Source organism: Haemaphysalis longicornis, unplaced genomic scaffold, assembly GCF_048455015.1.
Source record: "Haemaphysalis longicornis isolate Haplotype H1 unplaced genomic scaffold, Haemaphysalis longicornis Haplotype H1 scaffold_9, whole genome shotgun sequence".
Classification (NCBI taxonomy): domain Eukaryota; kingdom Metazoa; phylum Arthropoda; class Arachnida; order Ixodida; family Ixodidae; genus Haemaphysalis; species Haemaphysalis longicornis.
In genome coordinates this window covers 117702014-117722432 of record NW_027526460.1, presented here as the reverse complement: position 1 = coordinate 117722432, position 20419 = coordinate 117702014, and the positions used below count along the sequence as shown (strand labels likewise).

General features: G+C 42.8%; 1 pseudogene; it reads left to right on the top strand.

The window, feature by feature from the left end:
- The window catches only part of LOC144153383 (sodium-coupled monocarboxylate transporter 1-like), a 101018-nt pseudogene that overhangs the window by 7920 nt on the left and 72679 nt on the right, over positions 1-20419 (top strand).

Sequence of the window (20419 nt, the reverse complement as noted above, 5' to 3'; positions counted from 1 at the left end):
TTTTGGCTAAGAGCTCGTGGCAGACGACATCAACAGCCTTGCTTAAATCAAAGTAGACTACATCAAGTTGACCTCTCCCTTGCACAGCTTCCGAAGCATGCAGCATGAAGTTGACGAGATTGGTAGTGGTCGATCGGCCCGCGAAAAAACCATGCTGTTCAGGTATTAATGTGGTATTTATACTGAATGTGAGTAGTTTATGCAGTATTGACTCAAACAATTTAGAAGCAGCACATAGAATAGATATCGGTCGGTAGTTCGTGGGGTCCAATTTTGAACCTGTCTTAAATACAGGAACAACCCTTGCATTCTTCCATCTAGCGGGGAACTTGCCAGACTTGAGAGAAGTTCGAAAAATACACGTCAATACTGGAACTAGGATATCACCAAACGCTTTCAGTACGGCAGAAGGAATGCCGTCAGGGCCGCATGAAAATGACGATTTCAATTGTTTCAGAGCTTTCAAAACGAGACTTTTCGAAACCAACACTTCTGAGTTTTTACAGTAACCTAGAGATTGTGGAGGGGGGCAAGCTGCACTGTTGTTGCCATAAGTGGAACGGAATTGTCGCGCAAAGGCATTGGCAACGTCCGATATGCTCTCTCCTCGTTCATCGATGAGGTTAATGTTCCCAGGTGAATTTTGACATGTTTGAGAACGGACGTGGCCCCAGAAAGCTTTTGCATTGCGTGTTGCATCAGCCTCAACCGCGGCAATGTAATTCGACCTATCGCGCCTAACCAGACATTTACAAAGAGATCTGAGTTGACGAAACTCATTCTGCCACCTTTCCTGCCCCGTTTTCTTAGCTTGCTTGTGCGCTCGATTTTTCCTCCCCAAAGCTCGTTTAAGTTCAGCAGAAAACCAACGCGGAAAATTGCCTTTCTTTTCAAATTTTCGGGGAACAAAGCTCCTCAAGCCATCGTGAACAACTTCAGTAAAAAAATCGGTCTGTTCATCAACGTCGTTGAGGTTAGCTATTGGTGACCAATCAGTGTTACTAAGAAAGTGAAATAAACCAATGTAGTCACCACGAGCAAAGTCGTAACTACTGCTTCCTGGTGTGCAAACAGGGGGACTGTAATGAAGGAGAGATACGTTAGGCAATGAAATATGTAATGACGGATGAAACTTGTCCGGATTTACAAGGTTAGTATCACTGCGCGAGACGACGACAGCTTCCAAGCTAGTCAGACACAAATCTAAGACGTTCCCACATGAATTCCTAATGAGGTTGCACTGCTGCAAGGAAGTAAAGGAAATAAAATCAAATAGAAAGTCACACTTCGGAGATATTGGTTGAGACGCCTGACTGACCCGCTGAGTCTCCCAAGAAATCCCCGAAATAATATTATAATAATAATAATCAATCAATCAATCAATCAATCAATCAATCAATCATGTTTATTTACGTGCCCAGGAACAGCCAGAGGCCTGGGTGCTGGCGCACGGATAGTTACATGAAAACAAAATACAAGAAACATATTGAAAGAAATAAACAAGCGACAACACACACAAATTGAAGTAGCGAAAATTACAGAAATAAAGCACAGGCGGAGCCTGGGTACAGTTAAAAAAGAAAAAGAAGATGCCTTTGTGGCTCAGCTTATTGTAATGAATACACAACAAGCAGAGAACAAAGTTTAACAGTAAGACGACAAGAACAATGACAAAGTATAGAGACAAATGATAAGACAACCATGATAAGTAAACAGTTTCAAAAACAGGCAACTATAGTGGTTAAACAGAACCACAGAGAAACCAAATTTCAGCAATAAAAAAAAGAAAAACGAACGACAGAGATATCATAGATGTTTAACATACTGTGTTCAACAAAGCAGTACGGTAAATTGTAAAGGAGCTTTGAAAGATGTCAAGGCGTTCAGAGAAGCGGTTGTAGCAATTCTGTATTCTGCGCACAGGAGAATGATTGGAGTTGCGCGCAGCGGTCAAGAAAGGGCGATGCGACCTGGTGGGCCTCTGTGGAACACTAAACTCTAAACAGTTAAGCAGGTCTGCGCAAGAAAGGTCACCATGAACAATTTTGTGAAGAAATGTAAGGTCTGCACGCATACGTCTGCAGGTCAACGAAGGAATGGAAGGAACTATGGGTAAGTCAGAATCAGGACCCGAACTGTGATTGTGATGACGGTGCTTAAATATGGATAAAAACTTCTTCTGCACACGTTCTATTAATTCACTACTAGATTTGGAGATGCCGTTCCAGGCAACAGAAGCATATTCTAACTGGGGGATACATATTGCATTGTATAGCATTAGAAATGGATCTGGAGAAGAGAATTCCTTTGTAATCCGACACACATTTCCAAGACTTCGGAGTGCTCGCCGGGTGATGAGCCTAATATGAGAAGAAAAAGAGAGGGTACTGTCGAAAAGAACCCCGAGGTCCCTAATCTCCTCAACCCTTTGCAACGGAGCTCCCGCTATACTGTAGGAAAACAGTAGACGATGGGTTTTCCGGCTGTACGTGACAACCTTTGTTTTAGCTGGATTTAAAATTAGACAGTTTTTGCTGCACCAGACCAATAATTCCGACACATCCCTCTGCAAGGCACAGCAGTCCTGAAAACTGCTAATGTGCCTAAATAGTTTGACATCATCAGCATAGAGAAGAAATGAAGATTTTGTTAACACTGTTGACACATCATTGATAAAGATAGAAAACAATAGTGGACCCAGCACAGAACCCTGAGGTACACCACTCGTTGCAGTGTAAACACTAGACCTTTTGAAGTTTACATCTACGTAAAAGGACCGGTCAAGGAGATAGTTGGACAACAAGGCAACAAGACTTGCATCAACACCGGAGATAGTAAGCTTGTTAATTAATAATTTATGGTTCACTACATCAAACGCCTTACTGAGGTCAAAATAAATTACATCCAACTGGCCGTTTTCACAAACTGCAGCCGAAGCCTGAGTCATGAAGCTTGCAAGATTTGTAACCGTCGATCGACCCGAGAAAAAGCCGTGCTGATTTTGTATCAATAATATTAATAATAATAATCAATCAATCAATCAATCAACCTTTATTTTTGGTGCCCAGGAACAACCCTAGGGTCTTGGTACTGGTACACCATATACAAACATTCATAAAAACAAACTAAAATCAAGACAACACAACACATAAAACCATATATATGAAAGAAACAATAAAGTAAAAATAGTTACAGAGATCCCAGAAAGCAAAACAGCAAAAAAAAGGAAGCCTAGTGTTAGAAGCCATGACACCCGGCCAGCAAAACGTTGAGGGCACGTGAAAAATTGAAAATACACAAGCAAATACTCAATGAACATGACGGAGATAGATTATACACATAAAACAAAGGTTTTGTAACAAGATCTTAGGAAGTTTCAAAATGGAAAAATGAAGTTTAGCGTTACAAGCACTGACACTTAAACCGACAGAAAATCAAGCAACACAAAATCAGGAAAAGTGAACAACAAACAAGCAAGATGATGATTTGCATAGAATAAATACGGAACAGAAATACGCCACATAAATGACATAAAGGCACTTAAGCCACAACAGTTTTCAATTCATTAGAGAACAAAGACAAAGAGCTCTGGAATATATCAATACGATCGGAATATTCATTATATGCACATTGTATTCTGCAGATGCACGAGCGTCGTCTACTTAAAGCATCTGTTCTGAACGTTCGAAATCTTCGGAAAAGTTTGTTCGGCAAGTTGACATTGATAAGTGCAACCAAGTCATCACACAAAATATCACCATGAAGAAGTTTACAAAGAAAGATAATGTCAGCTCTCATTCGTCAACACCAAAGGGAAGGAATACTTTTGAGACAAGACATGCTGCCATTTGCGTTTCTTGTACATGACGGAAACGGTGCCTAAAGATAGAAAGGAACTTATTTTGAACCCTTTCGATGCGGTCACTATTGGACTTGCAAGTTCCATTCCAAACAACAGAACCGTATTCGAGAAGAGGTAAGCAGAGAGCTGAATACAACTTTAAGAAAGGAAGATGACTTTTAAACTCTCTAGAATACCTGCAAACAGCACCCAGACATCGAAGAGAGCGTCCGGTAATTTGTGTAACGTGGGAAGAGAAAGTCAGAGAAGAATCAAATAGTACTCCCATGTCCCGAATTTCGGTCACCCTCGGCAGTGCAGTGCTTGCTATTTTATAGGAGGATTGCAGCTGTTGAGTTTTCCTACTATAGGAAACAACTTTAGTTTTTTTTGGGTTCAAAATTAAATCATTTTTGGTGCACCAACGATTGAATGACACGATATCAGCCTGAAGAGAATTACAGTCCTGAACATTACGCACTTCTCTGAAGATTTTCATATCATCAGCATACAACAAAAAAAATAAATTTTGAATGGCAGAAGCAACATCGTTAATGAAAATGGAAAAAAGAAGGGGGCCCAGAACGGAGCCCTGGGGTACGCCACTTGTTGCTTTGTATCTAAATGATGTTTGACCATTAACACTTACATAGCAATACCGCTCCTGGAGATAGCAACGTATAAGACCCACTAAAGAAGCGTGAACATCTAACAGAATGAGCTTGGCAAGCAATAACGAGTGGTTGACTACATCAAAGGCCTTACTCATGTCACAGTAGACCGCATCAAGCTGGCTTCTACCAAAGACTGCTGGGACAGCCTGCTCCATGAAGCATGCGAGGTTTGTGGAAGTTGAGCGACCACGCATGAAGCCATGTTGATTAGGAATGAGGACGTGTTTAAGTGAGAAAGACAAGACCTCATGAAAAGATAACTCGAATATTTTAAAGGCAGAACAAAGGCGCCACACTGGCCTATAGTTCATGGGGTCAGTTTTTGGGCCTGACTTGAAAACAGGGAATACACGAGAAATTTTCCATGAGCGAGGAAACGTTCCCGACCGGTGACAGTTATGAAATATTGAGGTGAACACAGGAACGAATATATTTGCATACGTTTTTAAAATTGCAGCAGGAATACCATCTGGCCCAGAAGACAACGAGGGCCTTAGCCGCTTGATGCTGGTCCGCACGATGTTATCATCCAATTGGAAACAAGCGGAGTTACCGTCCTGGTGACAAGAGACGCTGCCGTCATCACTACCACCGCTAAGCCCAAACAAAGAAGAAAACTGACGAGCAAAGCAGTCGGCCGCATCTGCAACCTCATCGCCGTTGGAATCCAGAAGACGAATAGATTATTTCGTTGTACTAGATCTAGAATGAATGTATTTCCAGAAGGCACCTGGCTGATGAGTTGCTTTAGCTTCAACTGACGCCAGGTACAAAGCATGATCACGCTTGTACAATATTTTGCATAGGGCACGTAGGCGCCGGAACTCCTGAGCGAACTGATTCGCACCAGAGCGCTTCATCTTTCTGTGCGCACGTTCTTTGAGTTTCAGGGCATCCCGCAATTTAGAAGGAAACCAGTGTGGGAACTTGAACTTCTTTGGTAAATATTGCGGGATGTATTTCTTCATACCCAAAAGCACAATCTCAGTAAAACGGTCAACTTGTTCATTGACATCAGAGAGGTCAATGACTGTTGACCAAGGGGCAGCAGAAAAGTAGCCATACAGCCCAACGTAATCTCCCCGGGCGAAAGCGTAGCGAGGTTGCGCATTGCTTGAAATTACAGAACGGTGGAGTATTGTAGGAAGGCAACAGGAAATAGAAAGAGGAGGATGATATTTGTCGGGTATTACTAAAGCACAATCAGAACGCGACACACTAACACCATCGAAGTTTGAAAAGCACAGGTCCAGAATGTTTCCACTGTAGCTTTTATGTGATTACGCTGTGCCATGGAAGTGAAAGACGAAAAATATAGTAACCTATTACCCTTCTGTTGAAAGTGGTGGTTGTAGAGGGAACAGGTGAGGTGGCTCCACTGAACGCCAGGAGCGTTAAAATCTCCAAGGAGGAGGACCTTGAGGTCGCAATGAGTAGTGAGCACCTGTTCAATGGAGGAGACTAACTTATTGAACGCGTCAGGAACTACATCAGGATGAACGTAAAAAACACCAACTAGAAGTTTTTCAGTTTTAGAGATATGAATTTCGACCCATAAAGACTCACCTGCGTTTTCAATATCGCTACGTAGCACACACGGGAGAGATTTGTTAACTGCGAGAAGTACCCAGCCCCCCTTTTGTTTGCATCCCGTTAAGGCACGATCATTACGATATACATGGTAATTTTGAGGAAAATAATCACTGGATAGAATATCAGGGCACAAACAAGTTTCAGATATAGCTATTAACGGAAAGCAAGATGCCAGAACATTACCAAAAAAGTCAGTCGCCTTAGTTCGAAGACCTCGCACATTCTGATAAAAAACATCTAAACTAGTCAATATTCTTTTTCTGATGTGTTGCGCTCAGAGCTGTGAAGCATGCCTTCGCGAAACAAGCCTCGAAACTCCTTAAATAGGCAGTCTTTCGGCCAAACAGCGGGGTCATTCAAGCGCTCGAAAAACTCTTCACTGACGGAAATATAAAAGGATGCGTACGTGTCATATTTAGTCTTCAGTCGTCGGCAGTTCAAGGGCGAGACACCTAAGGTTGTCAGATGGGCATTAAGACTAGCAGAGGTCGTGGACGGAGAAAGCTTTGAAACGAAAATTGCTTTGGGGCGCTTCGGCTGCGGAACGACGACCAGTCCACATGTGTCCGATGCACCTACATATGCCCGGCTTCTACGCTTCTTCTCAGCAGTAGGGGGGAGACAGTCAAGCACAGGCGCAGAATGCACCGGGGAAAGTTGGGACGGAGTAGGAGGCAGTGCAGGAGAAGCCGAAGACACCGACTGCAGCGGAGCAGACGTAGCCGAAGGCAACACTTCCTTGTTTACAGCTTGGGCAAAAGAAGGCTGCCCTGAGCGGTGACGCACTCCTTCCGGCAACGCGGCGGGGTGGTGAACTGGGCGGGGTGGTGAAGTAGAATAATAATAATAATAATCAATTAATCAATCAATCAATCAAGCTTTATTTTCGGTGCCCAGGAACAACCCCAGGGTCTTGGTACTGGTACACCATAAAAAAAACACACTACAATTAGAACAAGACAACACACAAAAACTATATGTATGACATAAACAATAAAGTAAAAATAGTTACAGAAATCTTAGAAAGCAAAAAAGGAAAAAAAAAGAACAGAAAGTCAAAAAAGAAAAGGCAGGCTTAGTGTTGCAAGCCATGCCACTCGGCCAGCGAAACGTTCAGTAGATGTGAAAAATAGGAACTATACAAGCAAATATTGAATCAACATGACATAGAGTATACGTATATAACCAAGGTTTTCTAACAACATATTGGGAAGTTCCAAAAAAAAAGGGGGAAAAGCTTCAGCATTACCAACACTGACACTAAAACGTACAAATATTCAAGCAACACAAAACAAGAAAAAGTGAAAAGCAAGCGAGAACAGTTTGCACATAATGCATAGATTACATAAATTTGGAATGACATAAAGGACTTAAGCTACAACAGTTTTCAACTCATTAGAGAACAAAGTAAAGGAGCTCTGGAATATATCAAGCTGAACGGAATATTCATTATATGCACATTGTATTCGGCAGATGGACGAGCGTCGGCTATTTAAAGCAAGTGGTCTGAAAGCTGGAAATTTTCTGAAAAGTTTAGTTGGCAAATTGACATTGATAAGTGTAATCAAATCGTCACACAAAATATTACCATGAAGAAGTTTATAGAGAAAGATAATATCAGCTCGCATTCGTCGACACCGAAGGGAAGGAATGCTTTTCAGAAGAGACATGATGCCGTTTGCGTCGTCTTGCACATGACGGAAGCGGTGCTTAAAGATAGAAAGGAACTTATTTTGAACCCTTTCGATACGGTCACTATTGGACTTGCAAGTTCCATTCCAGACAACAGACCCGTATTCAAGAAGAGGTAAGCAGAGAGCCGAATACAACTTTAAGAAAGGAAGCGGACCTTTAAACTCTCTAGAATACCTGCAAACAGCACCCAGACAACGAAGAGACTGACGGGTAATTTGTGCAATGTGGGAAGAGAAAGTCAGAAGAGAATCAAAAAGTACTCCCAAGTCCCGAATTTCGGTCACCCTCGGCAGTGTGGTGCCTGCAATTTCATAAGGGTATCGCGGTTGTTGAGTTTTTCTACTATAGGAGACAACTTTAGTTTTTGAAGGGTTCAAAATAAGGTCGTTTTTGGTGCACCAACCATGGAATGACACAATATCAACCTGAAGAGAATTACAGTCCTGAACACTACGCACTTCTCTAAAGATTTTTATATCATCAGCGTACAACAAAAAAGAAGAATTTTGAATGGCAGAAGCAACATCGTTAATAAAAATGGAAAAAAGGGGACCCAGAACGGAGCCTTGGGGTACACCACTGGTTGCTTTGTACCTAAATGATGTTTGACCGTTAACACTTACATAGCAATATCGCTCCTTGAGATAACAACGTATAAGACCCACCAAAGAAGCGTGTACATCTAACAGAGTGAGCTTTGCAAGCAATAACGAGTGGTTGACAACATCAAAGGCTTTGCTCATGTCACAGTAGACCACATCCAGTTGGCTTCTACCAACGATTGCTGGGATAGCCTGCTCCATGAAGCATACAAGGTTCGTGGAAGTTGAACGACCACGCATAAATCCATGTTGATTAGGAATGAGGACATGTTTAAATGAGAAAGACAAGACCGTATGAAGAGATAACTCGAAAATTTTAGAGGCAGAACAAAGCAGCGAGACAGGCCTTTAGTTTATAGCATCAGTTTTTAGGCCTGACTTGAAAACAGGGAATACGCGAGAGATTTTTCATGAGCGAGGAAACGTTCCCGACCGGAGACAGTTATTAAATATTGAAGTGAACACAGGAACGAATATATTTGCATATGTTTCTAGGATTGCAGAAGGAATACCATCTGGCCCACAAGAAAGCGAGGGCTTGAGCCACTTGATGCTGGTCCGAATGATGTTCTCGTCCAGTTGTAAACAACCGGAGTTCTCGCCCTGGTGACAAGGGGCGCTGCTGTTGTCACTACCACCGCTAATCCCAAAAAAAGAAGAAAATTGACGAGCAAAGCAGTCAGCCACCTTGACAACCTCATCGCCGTTGGAGTCTAGAAGACGAATAGAATTTTTAGTTGTACTAGATCTAGAATGAATGTATTTCCAGAAGGCTCCCGGTTGGTGAGTTGCTTTAGTTTCTACCGACGCCAGGTACGAAGTATGATCACGTTTGTGCAATATTTTACATAGGGCACGTAGGCGCCGGAATTCCTGAGCAAACTGGTTGGCACCAGAGCGCTTCATCTTTCTGTGCGCACGTTCCTTGAGCTTCAGGGCATCCCGCAATTCAGAAGAAAACCACTGTGGAAACTTAAACCTCCTAGGTAAATATTGCGGGATGTATTCCTTCATACCCGAAAGCACAATCTCTGTGAAACGGTTGACTTGTTCATTGACATCAGTGTGGTCAATGACGGTCGACCAAGGGGCAGCGGAAAAATAGCCATACAGCCCAGCATAATCTCCCCTGGCAAAAGCGTAATGAGGTTGCGTGTTGTTGGAATTTACGGAACGGTGGAGCAATGAAGGGAGGCAACAGGAAATAGAAAGAGGAGGATGAAATCTGTCCGGTATTACTAAAGAACAATCAGAGTGCAACACACTAACGCCATCAAAGTTCGAAAAGCACAGGTCCAGAATATTTCCACTGCAATTTTTTATGCGATTACACTGTGCCATAGAAGTGAAAGCCAAAAAATCTGGCAACCTATTACCCTTCTGTTCAATGTGGTGGTTGTAGTGGGAACAAGTTAGCTGGCTCCACTTCACGCCAGGAGCATTAAAATCTCCAAGCAGGAGGACTTTGCGGTTGCCATGAGTGATAAGCACCTGTTCAATGGAGGAGATTAACTTATTGAACGCCTCAGGAGCTACATCAGGAGGAATGTAAAAAACACCAACTAGAAGTTTTTCAGTTTTAGAGTGTGGTAATCCGGCAATAGTGGCAGGGCACAATCCCACGGGATGGACATGTGCCGCCTGAGGATGGAGAGGTGGCGCGGGACGAGCTAAGGGCGGAACATGGCGGACTCGGCTGGGCGACGTGTGTGCAGCCGGATCGGCTGAGCGGTGTACCAAGTAAAGGTGTGTTCGAGGGGGCTCAGTGTCCTTTCTTGGGAACCGCGGCCGGGTGCAAGAACCCCGGTACCACATTTGGTGCCCTGAACGTGGGGCCGGCCGTGGTTCCTAGGAAGGGCATTGTGGTCTTCTTCCTCGTTTTGGTGTTCCGCGGCAAATGTGACCGACAGCTCCCTGAAGATGTGGTCAGACACGATCGACCTGGCGGACCAGTCTCTGGTGGTGGACATCTCGGATGCCCTCAGCGAGAGGGACAAGGTCAAGTTCACTGTCCACACCAAGACGACGCTGTCGGACTTCCAGAAGCCGGAGTTCTCTGTGCTTCGGCAGCACGAAGAGTTCATCTGGCTCCATGACGCCCTGGAGGAGAGCGAGGACTACGCCGGGATGATCATTCCCCCGGCCCCTCCGCGGCCGGACTTCGACGCCTCGCGGGAGAAGCTCCAGAAGCTCGGTGAGGGCGAGGGCTCCATGACCAAGGAGGAGTTCGCCAAGATGAAGCAGGAGCTCGAGGCGGACAGCCGCTGACGACTGCGCCGGGCACCACCCCCGCGGAGCAAGGCCCGCGGACAGGACCTTGCCACGTTTGGACCTTCTGCAAGGACCCCCAGGTCTTAGGAGGCCACCTGTGGCACCGGTCTACTGCCATCCGGACTGAGCCGTGGGAGTCTCTCGAGAGTGCCGACGCGACCCGCGGAGCAAGGCCCGCGGACAGGACCTTGCCCCGTTTGGACCTTCTGCAAGGACCCCCGGGTCTTAGGAGGCCACCTGTGGCACCGGTCTACTGCCATCCGGGCTGAGCCGTGGGAGTCCCTCGAGAGTGCCGACGACTGCAGCCGAGGGCAGCCAGCGTCTGCCTTTTCTTCGGAGGGGGGGAGAGTGTGGTAATCCGGCAATAGTGGCAGGGGACAATCCCACGGGATGGATATGTGCCGCCCGAGGATGGAGAGGTGGCGCGGGACGAGCTAAGGGCGGAACATGGCGGACTCGGCTGGGCGACGTGTGTGCAGCCGGATCGGCTGAGCGGTGTACCTTGGCGTAGCGGGACTCCAAGTAAATGTGTGTTCGAGGGGGCTCAGTGTCCTTTCTTAGGAATCGCGGCCGGGTGCAAGAACCCCGGTACCACAAGAGAAATGAATTTCGACCCATAAAGACTCATCTGCGTTATCAATATCGCTACGTAGCACACACGGGAGAGATTTGTCAACGGCGAGAAGGACCCCGCCCCCTTTTTGTTTGCATCCCGTTAAAGCACGATCATTACGATATACATGGTAATTTTGAGGAAAATAATCACTGGATAGGATATCAGGGCACAACCAAGTTTCAGATATAGCTATTAACGGAAAGCAAGAAGCCAGAACGTTACCAAAAAATTCAGTCGCCTTAGTTCGAAGACCTCGCACATTCTGATAAAAAACATCTAAACTAGTCATGGTTGTTTTTCTTACGTGATGCGCTCAGAGCTGTGAAGCATGCCTTCGCGAAACATGCCTCGAAACTCCTTAAAGAGGCAGTCTTTCGGCCAAACAGCGGGGTCATTTAGGCGCTCGAAACACTCTTTATAATAATAATAATAATAATAATAACAATAATAATAATAATAATAATAATCAATCAATCAATCAATCAATCAATCAATCAATCAACCTTTATTTTTGGTGCCCAGGAACAACCCTAGGGTCTTGGTACTGGTACACCATATACAAGCATTCATAAAAACAAACTAAAATCAAGACAACACAACACAGAAAACCGTATATATGAAAGAAACAATAAGATAAAAATAGTTACAGAGATCCCAGAAAGCAAAACAGCAAAACAGCAAAAAAAAAGGAAGCCTAGTGTTAGAAGCCATGACACCCGGCCAGCAAAACGTTGAAGGCACGTGAAAAATTGAAAATACACAAGCAAATACTCAATGCACATGACGGAGATAGATTATACACATAAAACAAAGGTTTTGTAACAAAATGTCAGGAAGTTTCAAAATAATAATAATAATAATAATAATATCAACATAATAATAATATTATTAATAATAATGTTGATGATGATACTTTCCTTATGAACGATATTGTTTTATTACATAATCCCGGATCTCCCAGAAGATTGGAAACACACTATGCTGGTGGGCACATGCACAACTGAAATGTGTAAAGTTTCTTGAGGGCGCGTGAACACACGCGAGAACAGTCCGTGTGTTCACATACAGGGCATTGCTACGTTCCCTGCTCTGAGCTTGCCTCAAAAACGTGTGCTGAATATTTAGTGTCTGAATCGATGGAGGCGGCAAGGGATGGCGGTGATTTATGGTGCAGTGAATTGAAAAGAGCTGATTCTTTCACCGGGCTTCATTTTGAAATCTTGGTGGGGTTGCTGGCCAAAAATGCTAAGCAAGAACATCAAAACAGAGTCGGGAAGGCAATTTTTATGCTCTGTTCTGTTGTGTTATTTGAGGCAGGGTGTAAGAGTGCACATAGTGCCTAATTGTTAACCCCTAATCGGTAGGCGTTGTATCTGTATTGCGCAATAAAAAACTCAGATGTGCTAGCACAGAAGGTTGATATATAGCCTGGTTAATCAACGGAAGCGGAGGCTTAAGATGAGCTCGTTAGCAAGGAGGTGAAATTCTTTTGTACACAGTTTTTTACGCCTCTAACAAATTGCATTTGGACATGTCTCCACAGTATATTCGATTACGCTTTAACGCTGTGATTTCATTGACTGCCTGTGCCATCTACATTTTTCTTATGGTAAGTTATCCTGCTTTAATAACTCGTTTCTTGTTTCGTTGTGCTGCCGAAAAATACCCAATTACTTTCAGCGATCGCGGTGTTTCGCGCCCAGGATGTATTCGTGCTATTTTTATTACCTCAGTAAGTTGTTTTTCTATATACCCATTTAAAAACCTTCAGTGATTTTTCACTGTGTATTGGGAAATTAGGGAGTTTGATGTTATTGCCTATAGGGCTATTCCTCATGGCATGTATGTCCTCGTAATGTGAGAATAGCTGATCTAAAAGTGGCATAGAGCCCAGACGAACATCTACGTTCAGTGCTTGCTCCATGAGTGTAAAGTAAAGAGCTCTAAATTTTTTGAAGCATTTAATATAAAAGTTGTGCACTGGTACTACAAACAGATCGACCAATCTTACAACTGTCTTTTAGCAAAAGACATAGAGTTCGCCGGAAAGTAAAACAAACGTAGTAGGCACTATTGCTAGATTTTCATACCTAAGCACAAGTATTTACTATTATAGAGGAAAAGGACCAGAATATGTCGGCCGAAAATTCTGATCTTCATTTCAAGCGATTTCGACAAAATTAGCCCTACGAGTAATGCTGGATGTAATTTTCTAGTGGCCATACTGGTCATTTTAAACAGACAGCAAATCTTTGGAATAATTTCTTTGATTATTCAGCGCAAGTTAAAAGAAAAAAAACATTGCGAGGTGTGCATTGTCCAATTTCTAGACTGAAAATTGTATGCTAATTTTGCCCTTTTTGTAAAAACACATTTGGCCTCGGGGACAAAGCTGGTTTGGTTACTGCCATCTATAAGCGAGCTAATCGGTCTTTTGCTCCTGAATGGAGCAAAGTGTTACGAAATCTAAACATAAAGCGAATAGATGGGGTAAAAGCAAAGAAGACAAAATGAGGAAACAGAGCTTCAAAAAACAGAGTTCGCATAGAAAGGATGGCGCGCATTGCTGTAAACTTCATACGAAAAGAAGAAATAAGCGTAGAGTTGGCTGCTTGCCCATGCACATTGAATAAGCACCGACAGAATTCGTAACGGACGATCAAGAAATCTTTTCCAAAACGAGAAGTTACGTGGGAACCTAAGCTTCTCGTGCATTTGTAAAGTGGGAGAATCACTTTTTGTATACAAAGATATAAAAACGATGTGTTTTCGTGGGGTGTTTTTGCTGCTGTCAATAGAAATTGAAATGGAAACATCGGCCATGAGGTTCTGACGGCTGCTGTCATCGCCGTTAGCCAATCCCCTTGAATGAGTATGTAGGAATTTAGGCTTTTATGTTGAGGCCGTATGCAAAATAGGAGTTCTAAATCGGTAGTGAAGTTTTCATGGCAGCGGACATCTTAATTTTCCACCAAGCTGAATGGGTACGTGTAAACAATATGTGGATGTTCTGACGACGCAGCCAAATTGAAATTGGCGGATAAAACGGGCTACCGGTTCTTACGGCTACTGTCAGTGTCACTGGAACAGTAAACATGAATGGAAAGCCAGCGACGGCTCTACAGCTACATAGTTACCAACGACGCTGAAGAAGAGGCGAAGGAAGACCGGAGGCAGGAACGTGGTGTCACGGTAGCCATGTTCGGATTGTTTTTTTCGTGGCGTGACTCCTTTTTAACGGACGGAAGGTGATTATAGAATTGGCACTGATGTTCTTGATCGTTGTAATTGTCGCTGGCTGCCCAGCTGAATTGATAAATTGTTTATCCGCTGCGAGCAAAAATATTGATAAGGAGGGGTTTTGCGGTGTATAGGCAATGCGAATTTGTGCGAAAGGACCAGTTTAGGCGGGTCTAATAATAGTGACTTTCGTAAAATTGAGCCCAATATTTCAAGAGGTATAATCACGCAATAAATCATCAGAAGGCCCTAGAGGAATTGACAAAAATTTACTTTATAAGCAGTACTTCTTCCCCTAAAGCCTTTTGTTGCCGCCTACCATGACTATTACTAATCTGTAATTAAAGAAAATTTTGTTATGAGGAAAGTGGGGGCGATTCTCTGATTAGTTTTTCTTTTCAAGTAAGAAATCAGATTGCGTTCTTTATTTATACTTGTGCATCACTTACACAACTGTCCGGCTATTTTATTTATGTACCTCATGCTAAATACGTGCGGCGGATTGTTCACTATGATTTGCAAGAACCAGCCAACTTGGAAGTGTTGCTGCATTAAGCTATTGAGCATTGGCCGCCGTTCTTTCTTGACTTTTTAAATTGTCGTTAGTTAAAAACTTTCCAGCTTCATTTTGCGCTATTGGGTGAGTGGACGTATAAACTACAATTTAAGGTTTTAAATTGCAGGTACTGTTCCCGCTTACGCTAAATAATAAAACGATAGTTGACATTTTTTATGAAGCGTTTTCCCTATTTTATGCAGCTTGCGTTTCCCAGTACTTCTACTTTTAATACTCGATGAGTATAATGGGTTTGCGTCATTGCAACAACGACGGCCTACCAGCGAACACCCGGAGCCATTTTTAGTCCTCCAGCATATATGGCGCATTCCAGTAATGAGGTAACGTGCAGTTAAATGGGCTCATTTAGGTATTGAAGCTAGGCACCTGGTGTATTCATGCGGTTTGTGAGACAAAGTCGGCTTTAAAACCTGCCGCCTCACTCCGGCCCGTTAAACGCGTATTCATATTTACCCCAAACGTTGCAATATACACATAGTATCCTGACACGACTCTATTCAGTATAGATTATGCTAATATAAAAAATAAGATCATTGTTTGCGGCGACAGCTTTCATTGATCTGCTAGTTGTAAAGCAGCTCGCCCATGTTCACGCAACGGGTGCTACAGCGGGTAATATCTTTAGGTCGAGTTTTTTGTTTTACTTGGAATCAGCAGACCTTACGTAGGCGTCCACAAAAAACACTTCTTAGACGTGTAAATGCTTTGGGGTCGACCAAGGACATAAAAAGTTTGCATCAGAAGCCGAGCACATTTCTTCCCAGTCAGTAAAATCTGAACCATCAGATGGGTAGAGCTTTAAAAAGCAAACTGGAAGTTAAGCTCCAAGCATTGAACCACCGAGTACTCCCTCTAAAACCAAATTTCGTGCGTTCTCAGAAGATACCTCATTGAAGCAAACATTAGGCGCATGAAGAATTTCGTTATTCAAGAAAATAAAGCTATATTACTTGCTACATACTTGGGTAAAAGACGAACGCGCATTGCATACCGTTTTCCGAAGTTACTCGTCCTGGTAATGTGTTCTGATGCAGGCCTTCCGTGTCACTCTACTAAGTAGGAGGTAGCACACCTAAAATGTCATTTCTTTTAATTTTATCGCCGAATGAACTGTTTTGTGAACTTATATTTGCCGTCTGCCCCTACTCTTTCCATGCATGCAATTTGTATGCTTGGACTAATTGGTTTATATACCGTAAGCACGTGCTTTTCTTGCGTGCACTGTGTTTTAAACTGAAGTGTAATGTTAGAGACCAGCTTTCGGTACAAAAGTACCCCAGCAGGTGCGGTTGGCTATTTTTCGCTAGATAAGGTTAAAATCGAGACGCACCAGCAAATAATTTGCAGAGATATTTACTCTTTTTAAAGCACACGCAAAGGCGAGAGATAGTACGAATTACTAGAACAAACACATCTATTGCAGTAAAAGGAATATTCAGTTGCTGTTTATATTACTGGCGGTATTTCAGAATACCAAGAGCGGTAGGTAACAGATTTGTCGTCCCCAAGTTTCTTAGGAGTGGTGTTCCGGAATGTCCCAATATTTTTTCGGGAAATTCATCATCCATAAGGGCAACATGGTTACATCATTAGTGTAATACATTCTTGTAGTAGAGAGAATAAACTATGTTTCTGTAACAATAATCCGGCGTCTCCTGCACTACATCCGGGCCCCATATCTGGCACGGCCTTTTTTGCAATTACTATAAACGGTAACTTCAGAGCATTTGGCAAACAAAATGTCGTAGCATTATTCTCGTAGTGGAACGTTCCAGAAGTATCCCAACGTTCGTGCACTTGCGCAAAATTACTGCGACTAAATATTATAAATCATCACTAATCTTTGACGCATCCGATGCTCTAAGCACACTACCCTTGAATTGCATGGCTCATTTCTTCTGTCTTTTATTTTGGCCGCGAAGCGTCGGGGCCATCTCAATTTTTGCGGCATCTCTAACACTTGTCCCAGGTACGGTAAAAACAATTTATGTTCTGCGGATATTTGTGAATCGCACGGCTGATGTCACAATAACACGGTGCTTCTTGCGATCAACAGGAATACGCCATAAATACCAATTAGGGGTATCGCGTAACAACGGGACAGCAAAACTGGCTTGTCGTTGTCCGATGCAGTAATTTAACCGGAAGGGTTTGGCGGGAAGTCGGAAGCACACGTAGGAAAGATTAAAGGAAGTACGAAAAAAAGGAAAAAAAGGAATGAAGGGAAAAAAATGTGTGCTGGAATCGGGCTACAGATGAATACTTGGACTTTATCAGAAGCAGGAAAATCGATATACCGAGCAAAGTATGCAGATGACATGACGTGATTTTTAGCCTCTCAAACACATAGAAACGCTAAACTCATCTTTTGAATTGGGATAATGGCTTTATTTATAAAACACCAATGCCGTTTTTTGTCCTTCAATGTTTCAGGTTGCAGAAAAAAATTCCCCCCGTGTATTGGACTGCGTAAAAATTGAATACAGGCCTAAATTACCCGAATGGTATTAGCACCCGGATAGGGTGCTGACAAAGAGCAAATAAATGCAGGTTAATGCCTGCACTTTTTTCTGGTTGGTGAAGATTGTAACAAAGAAAAAAAAAACAAATATTGATCGACAAACTATTCAGGCAAGTGATGCGTTGATGGAAGGGAAACCTTTGTACACCCTGAAGGAGTAACAGCTTGTTTTAAGGAGCACCAACGTTAGGGCAACTAATTATTGCACGCCACCTGGGACTTGTACTCGCCTTTTATTATACACACAGGCGCAGTTTCATGTTTCGTATTTGTTAGGAAAATGTCCGCCTTGGCAGGTATTGACCCCAAGTCTTCGTTCTAAGCTGCTATACGCCTGCGCAACTGAGTCAACATTAGAAGCTTTCTTCGGAAAGTTGCCCAGCATTCGGCGGCTTCGATGAAGGAAAGAACATATTTCTTTCAAGCTGCAAAAAAAATCTGTACGAAAACAAAGATGCCCAGAAATAGGTGAAATAACCTAAAAAATAATGTTTTGGTGGCTTTTAAAAAAACTGTTGGATTGAGATGAAATTTACCTCTGTCCTTCTTCCAAGGCAATAACCCAAAAACATTTTGTCATCATTGCAGTATTCCAAGTACCCATTTTTTGGTGCATTGTATGTATGGGATTGTCGGGGACTATCTACACAGCACTGGTGAGTGTTCTGAAGCATGAATTTTCTACAATATAAATTTCGCCTTCCCTTCTACAAAGATTGTTTGGTTGGTGCATACTGAGACATGCCTATAAAAAAAACAACAGCTATACTCACATCTTCGTCTCTTTTACCATCTAAGTTTATCGCAGGCCTTGGTGTAGCCGCGTAATAATCCTCATGTGTTGGTGTTGAATATTCCACATGTTTTTGTTTCGACGAACCTTGCTTCATTTAAGTCAAAAATTATTTTTTTTCATTAAACGGTGTTAACAACTAATCTGGAAACGTTTTCACCAGCCTCTACATTTTATACACTGCAGAGTTCAGATTTTTTCACTTTCTAGGACAATGACATATTTCCTTGATATATCTGGTTTTCGTTCTCTTTTGAAAGAAACATTGTGGTTGCCGGGACTGCTTTTACTTTAATAGGTGGTACCACCTTAAGGCCGGAAATGATATCTGGCGTAATCGTCTTGTTTTCCGGGTCATCTAGCGTTTATGGAAACAACGAATTTTCGGAGTGCTGAGATACGGCACTCTGAAAATCCACGATATAATTTGAAGAACATATTCAGCTTCTTACGAGTGGTTCCTAATATACATTATAATTGTGCGGATTGAAGTGACTTGATGGTAATTTGCAAGGAGGAGTGAACACTAAGTAAACAAACTTGTTACAAATATCTAACAGGTATAAACGACGCCGAAATTTCTTAGGCAGTTCCAACAATGCTATACTTGTGACGAATATAGGTAAATGTGTGGTCAGAAATGTTATGGGGACCATAGCATATATATGTGGGACAGTTTTTGTGTGTCGAGAATCATGGACGGAAAATGTGTTTTGCTGTATACGGTTAAAAGTCACGTATTTTGGCTTTTGATCGGTCCTAATACAAGCTGAATATTATTTTTTTCTTTTATAGGGAGGACTCTGAGGGGTTGTCTGGACAGACTGTATGCAGCTTGTGATCGTTTTGGTTGCCCCAGCGACACTCATTGTGAAGATTATTGTAGACTCCCTGTCCCCAAACTCCACAGTCGCTCCACTAGGTGACCTCCATTTCAGGAACTATATCGCGGAGTGAGCCACCCCACTTTTTTCAGAACTAAGAATACGTTAGACTGAACAAGGTACCTTTTATGTCCTCGAAATACATTGCATGCCTTGTAGCGTGTATTATCAATACGCAGTCGCCATGCAAAGTGGAAGAAGAAAAATAAAAACGAAGTGGTAAAAGCTTACAATGGCACGGAAGCTTTTCTGATGATGTGAAAAAGCGTAAGCATCCCTTTTTGGTTTGACTTGTGGGTGCATAGTTGTGGGTTGGAACTTTGGCGTTGCCGCCATTTAGAATTGGGGCCTGAACCATGGGTTACTGATGGCTAATATCATCACCACTTTCCAATTTTCTGATATGGGGTACGTGAAAATTGTGGGTTGGTGTATTCACGTCAAAGCGGAATAGGGGCTGGTGAGTCGACTCACTTCTCCCGCCAGCTGTCACCTGGATCGGCCAATCTACTTTGATGGGTATTTTCTTCGCCGTATACGTAGCATGAGCCTTAGTTGAACCTATTGTTGATTATTATGACGAGGCAACAGACAACAGATATGGATACTTTGCTACGCTTGTTGGTTTGAATGCGTTTTGCAAAACTTGAGGCGTGAATGTTGAGGCGCTGATAGACAAACAAGCGCCAGCACATCCTATCTTATATCCAGTTGGCCCTGGCGAATGTCTTCTTCCCTCTTTCTAGTACACCTGTTATATGACAAGGAAAAGTAATTTTTTTCTAAACTTCGCGAATCAGAGTTTTGATGACAAGTTTCTGGTTTCATGCAGACAATTTTCGTGACACGTTTTGGTTACAAGAAGATCCTCTGATGTATCTTAAAGCGAAAGCTATAAGCTATATACCCTATGAGCAGAAATTCCCGCGTTGTTAGCAGCGAATGGACAAACATTCAAAGTGCCGTCAATAAAAATAAAAGCAAACACTTGCCGCTCCAACAAACAATTGACGATTCATCGCTGCAGTGTTTTGAGTCTTCCATCTGTCGTCTCAGCTGCGCCGTCTTTTTTTCTTGACTATGTCTGAGCTCTGCACCCACATACTCTCTTT